Genomic DNA, 16,418 nt, shown 5'->3' with positions numbered 1-16,418 from the left:
TCTAGTCACATCGTAACACTTGGCATTCTGGATATGAATTAAAAAAGAGTTTACAATTTATTGAGGATAGATCGTACTGTCGCCCTGGGTGGTGCAATCGGTATAGTACTGGCCTTCTGTTCCCGAGGTTGCGGGTTCGATCCCGGCCCAGGTCGATAGCATTTAAGCGTGCTTAAATGCGACAGGCCCATGTCAGTAGATTTACTGCCATGTAAAAGATCTCCTGTGGGACAAAATTCCGGCACATCCGGCGACGCTGATATAACCTCGGCAGTTGTGAGCGTCGTTAAATAAAACATAATTTAATTTACATCGTACTTAGATTCTTCTGTAAGTATAAGATCAAACTTATTACATAAAACATCAAACTTTTTTAAGCTGCTTTCATCACAGTTCCCATCGTTTTCAACAACAATTTCAAACTTTGTAGCGAGGCAGTAATTTGAAATACAACAGTGCTTTTGTTATTGGTATCTGATGAAACGTAACAATCACAAAAATCTATTAGAGACGGAAGCTGAGCAAAGAATTTCTACAGTTAGAGGCTGTCCATGTTAAAACTTCATTCGGTAGACGTCCACCATTCATGTGCGTTTCCACACTAAAATCCCTGTTTATTCCAATGCTAACAGTTATTTTAGGAGCATTAGTTACGTCTAGTTCATACACTATTCAACAAGAATCGTTTTTAAATAATGACCCGTCTTCTATTTAGATAGTTTCATTGATACATTTTCCAAAAAAAATTAGAAAAATGCTACATATGGTTTTTTCGTCTCTCTCCCTCCTTTCATCCTCTTTTCGGTTTGTAAGCGGTTGTCAATTTCTTCTCTCCTCTGTTGTGGATTTTTCCATTTGGTTCCACTCACTCTGCTTAGACAGGAAGGAGAATTTGGAAACATATTCGGAATTGCACCTTCACATAAAACTGGATGATTGCGTTTACAAAAACTCATCATTCCGTCCTTGTCCATGGATTTCCCAACAAAGCTCAGAAATGAAAATGTTCCTTTCATACCACAGATCTGTTGGCTGGTGATCAATCTGCCCGTGGAACCCAACGAATCCATTTACTACGTATTTCGGGATATTTAGGAAACCGAAAACAACTTATAATATTAGTCTTCTGTCTTTATTGTCTTGTCGTAGTTCCTTAAGCAGCTCGGCACTACACGTATTCATTCATATCATGGTTATGAAAAGTTTGTTACCACAGACATAACAATGGAAATATAGGCGCAAATCCACAAGCAAGGAGAGAGTCTTACACTGAAACACATGGCACATTGCTGGGCTGATAGGACGTGCTGCAGCGTTGCCACATTTACCAGGGCCGGGCCATGACCAGAGAAGGCTATGCTTTGACCCATAACAGGTGCACCCAAATCTACTCCCATAACTGCAATGCAGATCCTTACTGAAAATAATCCAGTAGCCCACCAGGTTAATAAACAAGCCTTGTTACGATATGAAGAACTAATAAGATACCCACATGATAATTACTGGTTAAATTATCAGAATAGAGAGAGACTTTAAAACCCAACATGGCTTCAAGCTACAAGAACAATATAATGCAAATCAAAAACCAGAAAAACTTCTCTTACCAATATCACCCATACTTACTTACTTACAAATGGCTTTTAAGGAACCCGAAGGTTCACTGCCGCCCTCACATAAGCCCGCCATCAGTCCCTATCCTGTGCAAGATTAATCCAGTCTCTATCATCATATCCCACCTTCCTCAAATCCATTTTAATATTATCCTCCCATCTACGTCTCGGCCTCCCCAAAGGTCTTTTTCCCTCTGGTCTCCCAACTAACACTATATGCATTTCTGGATTCACCCATACGTGCTACATGCCCTGCCCATCTCAAACGTCTGGATTTAATGTTCCTAATTATGTCAGGTGAGGAATACAATACGTACAGTTCTGCATTGTGTAACTTTCTCCATTCTCCTGTAACTTCATCCCGCTTAGCCCCAAATATTTTCCTAAGCACCTTATTCTCAAACACCCTTAACCTATGTTCCTCTCTCAGGATGAGAATCAAAGTTTCACAACCATACAGAACAACCGGTAATATAACTGTTTTATAAATTCTAACTTTCAGATTTTTTGACAGCAGACTAGATGATAAAAGCTTCTCAACCGAATAATAACACACATTTCCCATATTTATTCTGCGTTTAATTTCCTCCCAAGTGTCATTTATATTTGTTACTGTTGCTCCAAGATATTTGAATTTTCCCACCCCTTCAAAGGATAAATCTCCAATTTTTATATTTCCATTTCGTACAATATTCTGGTCACGAGACATAATCATATACTTTGTCTTTTCGGGATTTACTTCCAAACCGATCGCTTTACTTGCTTCCAGTAAAATTCCCGTGTTTTCCCTAATCGTTTGTGGATTTTCTCCTAACATATACACGTCATCCGCATAGACAAGAAGCTGATGTAACCCATTCAATTCCAAACCCTGCCTGTTATCCTGAACTTTCCTAATTCTGAAGCGAAGTTAAAAGGTAAAGGTGATAGTGCATCTCCCTGTTTTAGCCCGCAGTGAATTGGAAAAGCATCAGATAGAAACTGACCTATACGGACTCTGCTGTATGTTTCACTGAGACACATTTTAATTAATCGAACTAGTTTCTTGGGAATACCAAATTCAGTAAGAATATCATATAATACTTCCCTCTTAACCGAGTCATATGCCTTTTTGAAATCTATGAATAACTGATGTACTGTGCCCTTATACTCCCATTTTTTCTCCATTATCTGTCGAATACAAAAAATCTGATTAATAGTCGATCTATTACGCCTAAAACCGCACTGATGATCCCCAATAATTTCATCTACGTATGGAGTTAATCTTCTCAAAAGAATATTGGACAAAATTTTGTACGACGTCAACAAAAGTGATATTCCTCGAAAGTTACAACAGTTGGATTTGTCCCCCTTCTTAAAAATAGGTACAATTATGGACTCCTTCCATTGTTCTGGTACAATTTCCCTTTCCCAAATAGTAAGTACAAGTTTATAAATTTCGCTATATAATGCATTTCCACCCTCTTGTATTAATTCTGCTGGAATTTGATCGATACCTGGAGACTTGTACTTTTTCAGATTTTCTATCGCAATTTCGACTTCTGACAGCGTGGGTTCGGGTATAAATGGCTCAGCAGTTTGTATTTCAATTTCGTCCCGATCATTTCTATCTGGCCTATGTACATTTAATAGTTGCGCAAAATAGTTTTTCCATCTGTTTAGGACTGATGGAGAGTCTGCAAGCAAGTCACCATTCTCATCCTTGATCACGTTTACCCTTGGCTGATATCCGTTCTTAAATTCCTTTATACCCTTATATAAATCTCGAATGTTTTTATTCTTACTATTTGTTTCTACCTCATTCAGTTTTTCCTTCAAGTAACCTCTCTTTTTATTCCTAAGTGTACGACTTGCTTCCCGTCTTTCATTGAAATAATTATCTCTCTTCTCCTCAACTGGATCCTGTAAGAATTTCAATTTTGCCTGTTTCCTTCTTTCTGCTGCAATGCAACAATCTTCATCAAACCACGGTTTCTTTTTCTTAGTTTCATAATAACCAGGGAAAGGATTTATATGTAAATACATATTTACTTATAAAGCTAATATAATTTATATTTTGCATTATCTTTATGTTTCACAATGTGTAGGGTTGAAAAATCCTACTTTTATTTTCCATATTTTTCCATATTTTAGAGTTTAGTACATATTTTCGTTAATTTCCATATATTTTCCATATTTCATATAAAACAGTCCATATTATATTAGGTTTAACAATAAAACAAAACAAAATTCCATTAACTTTTAAAAATACATTTCAACAATAGAGATTTAAACACATGTTCAGTAATCCCTTTAACATCAGAGTTATTTGAAAATTAGCACTCCTATCAACAATGGGAAAGTAAGTTACAAAACTGTATTAATTTAATTTAAAATTTTTAACAGACTTCAGTTGTGCAGCTCAACAGTTAAATGCCAGTCAGAGTACACATAGGTTCAGTTTTGTAAATCATACTATAAAGACGGTAAATATGCCAAAAGTACGTCATTCAGTCAATTTAAAATCAAAACTAACAAGTTACATTTCAGAATTTAAAGAAGATGGTTTATCAACTGACAATAAAATATTATTTTGTAATTTGTGTCAGTGTGCAGTATCATCTACACAAAAGTTCCTGGTGCAACAACACATTACAACTAGTAAACATCAGGCCAACAAACAACTAAATTCCAAGCAGAGACAATTGTTTTTAACACAACCAACAACATCGAATGTAAGATCTGAGTTTAACATCGACCTGTGCCGTTCTCTCATCTCTGCTGATATTCCTCTCTACAAACTAAAGAATAAGGTCTTCAGGGAATTCCTTGAAAAATATACTCAACATACAATCCCGGATGAGTCAACACTTAGGAAGACGTATGCTCCATCCATCTACGATGAGACAATACAGAAGATAAGAGATGAAATTAAAGATAGTTCAATTTGGGTTTCCATTGATGAGACTCCCGACAAAGAAGGTAGACTTGTTGGTAATGTAGTTATCGGTTTGTTAAGTGAACAATATTCTGAACGAATTCTTTTACATTGTGATGTTCTAGAAAAGTGCAATAACAAAACTATAGTTAAACTGTTCAACGAAGCTATGGGTATCCTGTGGCCAAAGGGTATTATGTACGATAATGTGTTATTCTTTATTAGCGATGCTGCCCCTTATATGGTCAAAGCTGGACAAGCATTATCTGTTGTATAGCCTAAATTGACTCATTTTACTTGTGTGGCGCATGCATTTCATCGTGTGGCAGAAGTGGTCAGAGACAATTTCCCTAAAGTAGATTTGTTGATTTCATCAGTGAAAAAAGTATTTCTCAAAGCTCCCAGTAGAGTTAACGTGTTGAAAGAAATGTACCCTGAAATTCCATTGCCACCAAAGCCAATTTTAACTAGATGGGTTACATGGCTAGAAGCAGTTGAATATTATGCCGAACATATAGACTCTATTAACAATGTTCTCCTTGCATTGGACTCTGAAGATGCAGTCTCAATTGATACTGCGAAAACAGTTACCTGTGACATAAGTGTGAAGAATGACTTAGCTCACATTCAGCATACATTTTCATGCATCATAAAAACGCTCAAAAGTCTCCAAAATAGGCACCTTTCACTATCTGAAAGTTTTGAAATTATAAATAGTACTGTGGAACAACTGAATCGTGGTAGAGGTAAAGTTGCAGATGCAGTAAGAGCTAAGGTGGACACTGTACTTTCAAAAAACCCTGGATATGAAGAACTACAAAAGGTTGTTGCTGTGATGAGTGGTGAATCAACAGTGAAGATTAACTTGGACTTATCCCCAGCAGACATTGTGAAATTGAATTATGTACCAGTTACTTCTTGTGACGTCGAACGCTCTTTTAGTCAGTATAAATCTATCCTCAGAGACAATAGAAGAAGATTCACTTTTCAGCACTTGAAAGAAATGTTTGTAACCTATTGTTATGGTAACAGACAATAAAAATTGTGTTTTGTTGAAACTACATTGGAAGATAAGGTACGTCCATTATATTTTTTGTTTAGTTTGATTAAAATGTACCAATATTTAACGTACATAGTCATTTTTTTATAATTTTAAGTCCATATTTAATTCCATATTTTGGTAAAAATCCATATTTAATTCCATATTTTGGTAAAAATAACTACATATATATTTACATATTTCATATATTTTTAGTCCATATAAATCCGTTCCCTGATAATAACCTATGCTCTGCTCAGCTGCAATTTTGATACTATCTCTGATATTTTCCCACACGCTGTTAACATCTAATTCTTTCTCAACTTCGTCGGAACTTTCTAAAGTGGCAAATCTATTCGAAATTTCGACCTGATAATTTTGCTTAGTTTCCTCTTCCTTTAATTTCAAAATATTGAATTTAGTAATATTAACTTGTTGCTCTACTCGCTTGGCTACTGATAGTCTTTCTCTTAATTCTCCAATTATCAAATAATGGTCAGAATTACAGTCTGCACCCCTGAAAGTTCGAATGTCTACTATACTGGTATGTCTCCGTTTATCTATCAAGATGTGATCTATTTGGTTGTGTGTCAATCCATCTGGAGAAGTCCAAGTATATTTATGTATATCCAGGGGCGGCTTTTGAAGAGGGGCTGTGGAGCTGCAGCACCCCCAGACATTTGTGGCTCTTGTCTCGTTTTATGTTGTGAAATACATTTATTATACAGTCTCCATTTAGCGGCTCGAATTTTTTAAAATTTTGCTCTCATTGACATGCAGCAATCGTTAGTGAAGTCACTTCCTCCCCTGGTGCTGCCAGAGCGAAGCCAGAGACAAGGACTATGGGTGAAGCCACTTCCTCTCCTGGAGCTGCCCGTCTCGTCTCGGATGCTTTGCGCGTTAGTTTTACCCCTCTTCCTGCTGCCCCTCACAGTGAATCCAGAGTTTCCAGGCGCTGCAAAATTTACAGCAGCTTGCTAGTAGCGCGCAGTTTTATTTTTGTATGCAGCCCCCCTGAATTCAATACCCACGAGCCGCCACTGTGTATATCCTTATGGGGGAATGTTGTACTTTTGACAATTAAATTTTTCGATGTGGCAAAGTTGACTAATCTAACTCCATTGTCACTACTAATTGCGTGTAGGCTCTCTTTTCCAATAGTTGGTCTAAAAATATCCTCCTGTCCTACTTTAGCATTGAAATCCCCCAATAAAATTTTCAAGTGATATCTAGGTAACTGATCAAAAGTATGTTCCAATTCCTCATAGAAGCTATCCTTTATATGGTCGTCTTTCTCTTCTGTAGGGGTGTGAGCATTTATAACTATGATGTCGCACCATTTATCCTTAAGTACTAAATATGATAACTTGTCACTGATAAATTCAACCTTTTTTACTGCTGATTTTATTCTTTTATGAACAAAGAATCCTGTTCCTAATTGGTGATTATTGTTTCCTTCCCCATAATACAAGTAATCTCCTATTTGTGATATGCCATTCCCATCTAACCTAACCTCTTGTACTCCCACGAAGTCTATTCTATATCTAGCTAGTTCTTTAGCTACTAATGTTACCCCTCCTGTTCTATAAAGACTAGTTACGTTCCAAGTGCCAAATCTCAAAACCTTATTCCTTTGCTGTGGTCGTGCCAGAGAATCGGTCCTATTCCGAGGCTTATTGTAGGGATTCGTAACAAGCCGTTTTTTTACGGTGATGGGTTGTTAGCCCTTCGCCCAACCCCCAAGCTGGAGGACCACCACTTATTGGCTGTCCACGACTGCTTATTCAATATATTTGCAGCTACCCTCCATATCTGGAGGCCGTCTGCTCTATCCGCAACCATCACCCATATCATCCAAAATACAAATTTAATTGAATACATCCTAAAAAGCAATAAGACTCCTAATGAATTAAAGCAAATAACATTGGAAACGGTTCACAGTCTAGACCCTGAACTACAAATGCTACATATTTATGCTGATAGATCCAGACAGGAAGTAAAGGATGGAGATGGAGCTGGACTTCACTCATAATTATTTAGCTACTGTGTCGCAGTTGGGAAAAACTCCACCCACTTTGATGGTAAAATTCAGGCAATTGAGATGGCACTAACACATCTTCTCTACAGAATAAATTTATTTCAGTGTGCAGTTATTTTAAGTGACTCAACTTCGGCTATACAAGCAATAGTAACGAATAATTCTTCAATCTCCAGTAAAGTATTAGAAATAAAAAAGGTTACCAGATTATTGTTCAAACAAAAACAAAATTATCCATCTTCAATGGATACCCTCTCATTGCAGGATCCATGGTAATAATGATATTGCAGAATTTTTAGCAAAAAAGGGCACCAAAATTTTACAGAAACCAAATCAAACTAACCTATCATTCCGCAAAAATTATAATTACAAGAAACTTCCATAACAGTAATTTCATAAAATAGGGGAATTTCTACAAAAAATTAAAATTGGTTAAAACTGTCACATGGGTACTTATGAAAGCTAAAAACATGAAGTTTTTAAATGTCACTCATGTAATATTTATCTCCTTTTTGTGCAATTTGTCCATAAATTTGAAGGTTTTTAAATAAAAACTAGAAAAGCAGCAACAAATTATCACCTTGCATAAAATCTCTCCTCCTCAAGCATTGGAAAAAGTAGTCAGCAGAGTTAAGAAAGCATTGCCAAAGTCACCCAACAAATAGACAGTAGTGCTACATCACATTTCTGCAACATGTCACCAACAAAAAAAAGATATTGTGGTTTGTGAATCATCACGCAAGGAGAGATGTGACAAGATTGAACAGAATATTTGTGATGCAATTCAGGCTTTCTATGTCCGTGGTGACATTAGCAGGATGACTCCTAGCAGAAAATATGTGAAGTCCATCATAATCGGTAAAAAGCGAGTTCTAAGACGGAAAAGGCATGCTCAACTTGGATATTTGAGAGGTTTACAAAGTATTCACTCCAGAACATTCACATGAAAGATAAACTGAAGGACAGGAAAATAATTCTGCATTATGATTTCTCAGCGAATTATACAGAAAAAAACTTTATACATTTCTCACTTATATGTTTTTAATACATATGCTTTCTTCTGAAGTGCCAGCAAAATTATTAAACTTTCCATGTTAATATATTTCAGTTTTACATTTTTCGTAAATATGTTTTTTACACTTATATGATCGTATTTTAAACCCTGGTAGGTACAAAACTCCATTCATAAGTTTTAATTAAATTATGCTCGAAATTAGGTTTGCTGTGAAAATGTAAGAACGCGAAAATATCGTATTTACTTCAACATAATATGCCATCAAATATAATAAGCACACCATTTTTTTATCCTAAAATTTTGAAAGAAATTGACGAACATAATATGCACCTGTGCTTCTGTGCTTAAAACCTCTTAGGATTAAAATTATATTATCGAGACAGGTTATAAAGATACCCTCATCTCTAGCTCTCTCTCTCTATATATATATATATATATATATATATATATATATATATGCCTACATCACCATTTGCAGTATCAGAACTGGAACAACAGGTCAACAGGTCTGGGTTGATGTCAGAACACTGACTGACAATGAATAACATCATGCTACTCTTTCGTCAGTAATTACTGGTTAATTCTTTTGGTTTAATTAAAGACGTGCAATTGTTGAGAGTTGTATTCATAAGATCTTACAATAAAAGCAAAAAAAAATGTTGTCATTCTCGTAATTAAAAATATTATTCTTATTAATGATTGTTGTCAAAAATGGACAAGAAATTATGACTGAAAAGTGCGCAAAAGAGAGAAAACACGAACTTGCAGTAGTAGCCTTTTCTGTCAGTTGTTTCCCACCATATCTCGTAACATAAATAGAGTGTTAATTTAAATTTGTTCGAGTTTGAGTGATTGCATGCGAATATAATACACACCCCAGTTTCAAGACGACATTTTAACAAAAAAAAAAAAAAGAAAAAAAAAGTACATTTTGTAATCACGTATATACTGAGTGAATCAGCCAGGCCTAGACCAGCATCAGCAGAAAAGTCGTATGCGTAGTAACTGCTGCACCATTGCAGCGATCAGACCTCTTGCTCGCGTACATTTCGTGTTTAGTTACATAAACACGTTCACACGGTGAGGGTGCAGCTGTATACCATACATTTAGAGTGTAGTAGTGTGCATTATGAAATACAGCCTTAAGCAAACAATGTTTATTTATGACAACTTTGTGAAATACGAATCTTGGCGAACAGTTGTAACAAACTACCGTCAGTCATTTCCTGATTCACCAGAGCCTTCTAAAGCAATGATTTACAATTTAATGAAGAAATTTCGTACAACTGGAACAGTATTGGATAAGAAACGAACATGTGTGAAGTGTTTTCTCACTGAGGAGATGTTCAATGAAATTAGCCACCGACTAAAGAGAAGTGCTACAACATCATCCCGTCGTGTAATTCAGCAGGTAGGGTGTCACAGTCTTCAGTGATGAGAGGTAGGAAACAATTAAAATTAAAACTTTACAAAATTCGTGTAGTTCAGCGGTTAACAGAACTCGATTATCAGAGCAAACTTAGGTTTTGCATATGGTTCCAATAGCCAGTGTATGATGGACTACTTGACCCCACCTTAATGTTTTATAGTGACAAAGCATGGTTCCAACTCAATGGTTACGTGAACACTCAAAACAATCGTTACCAGGACAGTAACAATCCACACCATTTTCACGAACAACTGTTACATTACATAAAAACAGGGGTATGATGTGCAATGAATGGACCAAGACTGATTGACCTCATTTTCTTTGAAGAAACAGTCAACGCACAAAGATATACACAGTTCTTACTCCGTCCATTTTTTAATGAGACGAGTGAGGACGAAAAGTTGTACAGTTATTTCATGCAGGATAATGGCACAGCTCAAAATGCTCATGTGTCAATGACTGCCATTCAGGAAACGTTTGATGCCAGGGTGGTAAGTTGTGGATTATGGCCAGCTCGATCGCCACATTTAAATCCCTGTGATTTTTATTTAAGAGGCACACTGAAAAGTAAAGTTTAAGCAAATAACCCTTATTCACTTGAGGAACTCAAACAAAATATCTGGCATGAAATGTGAGCTATTTTGGAGAACGAAATGCAGAGAGTTGCTGGACATGTCATCAGATGTACAGCCAGCCAGATATCTCAAGGACATGACTTGTGAATTCGGTAAGTACTTCATTACGCAATACTAACCGCAAAAGTGCGGAATGAATCCTCTGCAAATGGTAATGTCGTTACGTATGAATCAGGCACCGTGAGTACAGTTAGGAGCCAATCCTCGCTGGTTCACTCTGCATTGTATGATACAGTCCCCTAATACTATTAAGTACACTAAATTAATTGAAAATATTCAACAGAAATTCCTGCGGTTACTTTATTATAAACAAAATGACAAATATCCATTACATGAAAATTATATTCCATACACATATTCCCATGCAACTTTATAATTATAACACTTTGAAATTATGTGGAGTTATATATGACATTATGTTCCTCCATTCAATTTTAAATGAATGTAATTGCAATCAGTTAATCAGTCTAGTTGAATTTGAAGTTTTTAATTATAGCAATAGGATTAAGAAAACATTCCTTTTAAGGTGTCCCCGGACTACTGTATAAATAATAATATAATGTATATAGAAGTTTACTATTATAATAATTAATTTAATAATAGTAATATTTTTAGTTTTAGAAATACATATATGTCTGCCATAGTACAAAAAGTTGAATACAGTAGCGTGCAAATTAATCCGAACAACGTAATTACTTATGCAAAAACACTCAAACGGGATAAAAAAAAGGATCTAAGACATACCTCAGTAATCTATGTGGTCTCCCTTGTTCCTAATAACAGCTCTGAGACGATTTGGCATGGATTCCACTAATTTCCCACAAACATTCTTCATTTCTTCATCGCGAAACCATACACCAATGAGGGCAGAAATCATCTTCTCCTTTGTAGAACAATCCATTTTTTGCATTCTTCTTTTGCAAATTGACCACAAGTTCTCAATGGGGTTGATGTCGGGTGAGTTGCCTGGCCAGAGGAGTACCTGAATATTCTTCTTGTTGAAGAATTCTGTAGTTTTTCGAGACGTATGGCATGGTGTCAGGTCTTGTTGGAACACACCTCTGCCATCCGGAAATGATTTTTGCAGCTGGGGTACGATTCTGGTTTCCAATAAGTGAATATATTTGTCAGAATTCATCATTCCCTTGATAGGTATTAATGTTCCAGCCCCTTCATGTGTAAAACAACCCCAAAACATTACTTTAGGGGGGTATTTGGGTGCTTGTTGGAGATGAGCTGCTGTTACTGTTTCGGATCCTTTCCGTATGTAAGAAACACGGTGGCCATGGACCTCGAAATGAGACTCATCGGAAAAAAGTACATTCTTCCAGTCATTCACTGTCCAGTGTTGATGTAATTTTGCCCACATTAAGCGTTTTTTGCACATAACAGGGGTTAGCAGTTGCTTCTTAATAGGCTTACGAGCCCTTCCTCCAGCTTCCAAAAGCCTACGCCACACTGTTGTGACGTGAATATTCACCCCAGTGGTAGCCATTAACTCGCGGTTTAAGTCGACAGCAGTTAGTCTAGGATTTAATTTACTTTTCCCGACAATTAAACGATCATCTGCAGGTGAAGTTTTCCTTTTCCGGCCACAGTTTCCTTTTTTCTGGGGTGTGATGGATCCAGTCTCCCTGTATCGTTTTATGATCAAATTAACAGTAGCCAAACCGATGTGACATTCTGCAGCAATTTGCCTCTGTGTCATAGAAGAATGCTCTGCTAATGTTATAATTTTAGACCGTTTTCGTGGAGTTGTATCCATTTGTGAAGATGACAGAATGTACACAGGATTGCAGTATTAAGTCTTCAACACAACTGAAATGCTTATAAGTACAAAACGACAGGCAAAATGTCTCATATTATAAAAAAAATAATAACGACAGACCTTCAACAATGGAATTACACGTACTACAGATGTCAATTAAAGCGGTATGAGCCGCTGCGAGGCCAACAATGACAGAAAATGTAAAAATATGTTCAGATTAATTTGCACACTACTGTATGTAAGTAATGTAACTTAATTAGTATTAGCTTATAGTTTTAATTGCTATCATGTTGTTACGTGTGAAAAATATAGTGGGACTGCATTGGAGGTAATGCAGCTTATGTGGGTACCTCTTTGTTACTTGTTAGCTTAAACAACAAGTTTAAGCCCCCTCACCACAAGGTGAGTACCCACGAGATGATTTTATTTACGTGTTGTAAATTAAAATTATCAGTACCAGTTGTAGAAGATACAGCCCAGCAGTATATATTGACTACACCCTACCTCTGGTTACTAGCAACAGGCATCTATAATGAACACCGATCAAAATACCCTTCATTTCTCATGAAAAACTGAATAGATTATAGTGGACTTCATGTTGTCAGGAAACAGCTGGATACATTAAGAAGATTGATTGATTGATTGATTGATTGATTGATTGATGTTGTTACATGTAAATAGTTTATCCTTACTATTCTTAATAAACTATCAACACTAACTAAATAAATAAGTAAATAAATAAATGTGTTCACTGTTAAGATGTAGCCAACCTTGAAATTCCTGGAAATTTGAAGCTGCCCATTCTTGTCTCTACATATGTGCTACCTTCAGTATATAGGTTACGCATCAGTGGGAGAATCAATTCAGAGAGAAAAGAGAAGTATGCGAGTGTGTGCAGTGGACAGAAATGGAACATTTTAAACCGCACTGAATACAATTATCCTAACACCCCTCCAAACTTAAAATATTTTGACAGTAGACTCAACCTGATATGACGAGAAGGTTGCTGATTGGTTTCTGAATCCCAAAGAGTGGAAGAAAGAGAAAATAAGTTTGTAAATGGTCTTCTTTGTACAATAATCACGTTATTAATTTATTAATGCTATTTCAGATGTAATTAAACGCACACTCAAATTTTTAGAATCATACAGCTTCCAATACACATGATGTCTCACGAGCGATGCCAAATACTGTTGATGAGATGGCAGCAGCTAATTTCACAAAAAAGATTGGTGTCTGTATCCTGGTCACTTTCCACATGAAAAAAAAAACTGTGAACTACATTATTATGTTGGACAGATTACTAACATGTCCGAGACTGACACACACATCAAATTCACAAGAAAAAAACAAACTGAGGCATGTAATTCTACCTTTGTGTAGCTTGAAGCCCAAGATGACTACATTCTAAGGACAGTGATACAGTGACAGTAACCAACTACTGGCAAGAGAGCGAACTGATCTTTGCTGTCGAGTTTTCTGGCTATAACATGTGTTAGGTTTAAACCTCATTTACACCTTACTGTTAGAAGAGTTAGTGTTACGATGAATGTAATAAAGTTGTGAATGTCAGCCCAACACCTTTGTCTTCATTTAAACATCACCAGTGTCTGCTTGACAAGTCCGTGTAATTGAATAATCCTTTATTCTTGTTTTCTAGTGTAGCTGTAATATATTTTTATCAGTTTTTCAGTTGTATGACAGTTAACTTTCATAAGGACTAAGTGTCACATGCCAAACACACTCTTTTATATATATAAAATTATAGAAATGTAACAACAAAGTCACTTACTTACTTACAAATGGCTTTTAAGGAACCCACAGATTCATTGCCGCCCCCACATAAGCCCGCCATCAGTCCCTATCCTGTGCAAGATTAATCCAGTCTCTATCATCATATCCCACTTCCCTCAAATCCATTCTAACATTATCCTCCCAACTACGTCTCAGCCTGCCCAAAGATCTTTTTCCCTTCGGCCTCCCACAAACACTCTAAATGCATTTCTGGATTCACCTATACGTGCTACATGCCCTACCCATCTCAAACATCTCAATTTAATGTTCCTAATTATGTCAGGTGAAGAATACAAGCATGCAGTTCTGCGTTGCGTAACTTTCCCCATTCTCCTGTAACTTCATCCCTTTTAGCCCTAAATATTTTCCTAAGAACCTTATTCTCAAACACCCTTAATCTCTGTTCCTCTCTCAAAGTGAAAGTCCAAGTTTCACAATCATACAGAACAACTGGTAATATAACTGTTTTATAAATTCTAACCAACAACTCACACTACTATGAATCTTAAAGCAATGTTACACTACCAATAAAATATAATATACCAAATTTTTCGACGGACCAGTTCTAAAGGAAAGCAACTCAAACTTTAAAAATTTTGAAAAACACTATATTTTAAAGTTCCATATTCTGAGAGAAATCCAATTAACATCACTCTAATTGAAACTTAAAGTATATATAAAACATCACTAACAGAATATGCAGAAATTTCAATGATCCTTGGATTTTTCACAGCAACATGAAACTTTAAAAATGCAGTTTTCTCAAAACTTCATATTTTGAGTTGTTTCCTTTTTTAACTGGCCTGTCGATTTCCAAAATGATTTTCTTTCATGTCTTTTCTCTGTACATGCTTAACACGTAAACATTATTTATTTTATAAATTCTAACTTGCCACTAATGATTACCATATTTCTACTCGGTGTTACAGTTATTTCTCATAATAGAGTTAGGTTAGTCAACTATGTCAATTCAAAAAAATTGTCAAAAGTACAACATTCCCCCATAACGGTATACATAAATATACTTAGACTTCTCCAGATGAATTGACACACAACCAAATAGATCACATCTTGATAGATAAACGAAGACATATTAGTATAGTAGGCATTCAAACCTTCAGGGGTGCAGGTTGTAATTCTCACCATTATTTGGTAATTGGAGAACTAAGAGGAAGACTACCAATAGCCCAATGAGTAGAGCAACAAGTTAATATTAGAAGATTCAATATTTCAAAATTAAAGGATGAGGGAAGTAAGCAACATTAACAGGTCAAAATTTCAAATAGGTTTGACGTATTAGCAAGTTCCGACAAACTTGAGGAAGAGTTAGATGTTAATAGCATGTGGGAAAATATCCGAGATAATATCAAAATTGCAACTGAACAGAGCATAGGTTATTATGAAACTAAGAAAAAGAAACCGTGGTTTGATGAAGATTGTTGCATGGTAGTAGAAAGAAGGAAACAGGCAAAATTGAAATTCTTACAGGATCCAGTTGGGGCAAATAGAGATAATTATTTCAATGAAAGACGGGAAGCAAGTTGTGCACTAAGGAATAAAAACAGAGATTACCTACTTGAAGGAAAAACTGAATGAGGTAGAAACAAATAGTAAGAATAAAAACATTAGAGATTTATATAAGGGAATAAGGGAATTTAAGAATGGATACCAGGCAAAGGTAAATGTGATCAGGGATGAGAATGGTGACTTGCTTGCAGACTCTCATTCAATCCTGAACAGATGAACAAACTATTTTGGGCAGCTACTAAATGTACACACGCCAAACAGAAATGATCGGGACGAAATTCAAATACAAACTGCTGAGCCATTCATACCCGAATCCACACTTTCTGAAGTTGAAATTGTGATAGAAAATCTGAAAAAGTACAAGTCTCCAGGTATGGATCACATTCCAGCATTATTAATACAAGAGGGTGGAAGCGCATTATCTAGAAAAATTCATAAGCTTGTAACTTACTTGCTATTTGGGAAAAGGAAATTGTACCAGAACAGCGGAAGGAGTCCATAATTATACCTGTCTTTAAGAAGGGGGACAAGACCAACTATAGTACCTTTCGAGGAATATCACTTTTGTTGACATCGTACAAATGTTCAATATTCTTTTGAGAAGATTAACTCCATATGTAGAGGAAATTATTGGGGATCATCAGTG

The 16,418-nt window shown here is 36.0% G+C and overlaps 1 protein-coding gene across 7 annotated transcripts in view; it reads right to left on the bottom strand.

Annotated features, from left to right (window-relative positions):
* The window catches only part of LOC138705059 (small subunit processome component 20 homolog), a 297,829-nt gene that overhangs the window by 218,663 nt on the left and 62,748 nt on the right, over positions 1–16,418 (bottom strand). The gene's annotated exons all lie outside the window — the stretch shown is intronic.

The sequence above is a fragment of the Periplaneta americana genome, chromosome 8 (assembly GCF_040183065.1).
Source record: "Periplaneta americana isolate PAMFEO1 chromosome 8, P.americana_PAMFEO1_priV1, whole genome shotgun sequence".
In the NCBI taxonomy this organism is placed as follows: Eukaryota; Metazoa; Arthropoda; class Insecta; order Blattodea; family Blattidae; genus Periplaneta; species Periplaneta americana.
The sequence above is the reverse complement of the archived record's forward strand: the minus strand, read 5'-3'. Positions and strand labels throughout refer to the sequence as shown.